The sequence below is a fragment of the Phytophthora parasitica genome (genome assembly GCF_000247585.1).
Source record: "Phytophthora parasitica INRA-310 unplaced genomic scaffold supercont2.64, whole genome shotgun sequence".
Taxonomy (NCBI): domain Eukaryota; phylum Oomycota; class Peronosporomycetes; order Peronosporales; family Peronosporaceae; genus Phytophthora; species Phytophthora nicotianae.
The window spans coordinates 246875-248120 of NW_008649050.1; positions in this window are offsets into that span (position 1 = coordinate 246875).

Below are 1246 nucleotides of genomic sequence, written 5' to 3' on the forward strand. Positions count from 1 at the left end.
CATCATGGTGCTTACCTCCGATGCCTCGTTGACTTGCCTTCACTATGCTCAGCCACTCAACGTCCTTGCATGCACGTGCTGCTTCCTGTCGCCGTCGGATCCTCTCCACCATTTCTTGATGAGTTCTCGGTGGTGGTCCACGAGTACTCGTTGGCGCACCATATCAACTCTCCCACTCGCCACTAGTGCTCAGTAGCCTTGGCGAGCACTCCACTTGCACTCATCAGGTACTTGAGCCGCTTGGTTCCCACTGGCTTGGTCAGCATATCTGCGAGCTGGTCCTCCGTCGACACATATTTGACGTCAACGAGGCCTCGTTGGACGTTGTAGCCTGCGTTGTTTGCTAGAGCTATCGCTCCTTGGTTGTCTTCCCAGACCTTGGTGGCTCCCATTTGCTCATGCCCGAGGTCTTTCAGCATGGCTCGGACCCATAACACCTCCTGCGTGCACAGCCCAAGTGCCATGTATTCCGCTTCCGCAGAGCTCAGCGCCACCGTGCGCTGATACTTGGACTTGAATATCACTGGGGCTCCACTGACAATCACCATGGTCCCCGATACCGATCGTCGGTCATCGAGGTTGCTGCCCCAGGCCGCGTCCGTGTACGCCACCAATCTGACCTTCCCCGACCTGGCGTTGTACACGATACCGAGCTCTCGAGTGCTCTTCAGGTACCGCAGCACTCGAATCGCAGCCTTCCAATGCTGCTGGCCGGGATTCTCCAGAAATCGCGACAGCTGCGTCACGATGTACGCCACATCTGGCCGAGTACACGTCGTGATGTATAGGAGACACCCATCGAGCGCTCGGTAGGGCTTGCGTTGCATCTCTCGTCGCTCCACTTGAGTTGTTGGCGACTGAGCACTCGTTAGCTTTAGTCCCGACTCACATGGGTTCACCAGCATCTTTGCGTCCTTCTGGTTGAACCGCTCCACTACATCGTCGATGTAGCGAGTTTGCTTGATCATCAACGTCTTCAACGAGTAGTCGTGGTCGATCTCCATTCCAAGAATGAACTTTGCCTCGCCCAGTTCCTTCATCTTGAACGCGTTCTTCAGAGCCGTCTTGACGTCCTGGATCTCCTCGCGAGTCCTCGCCGCGATAATCATATCGTCCACATAGAGGCATACATATACCAACGAGCCCTCGTTGGCCTTCACATAGACACACTCGTCGGCACCGCTGCTGTGAAAACCGATCTTGATGAAGACTCGGTGGATGGTCTTATACCAAGCACTTGCTGCCT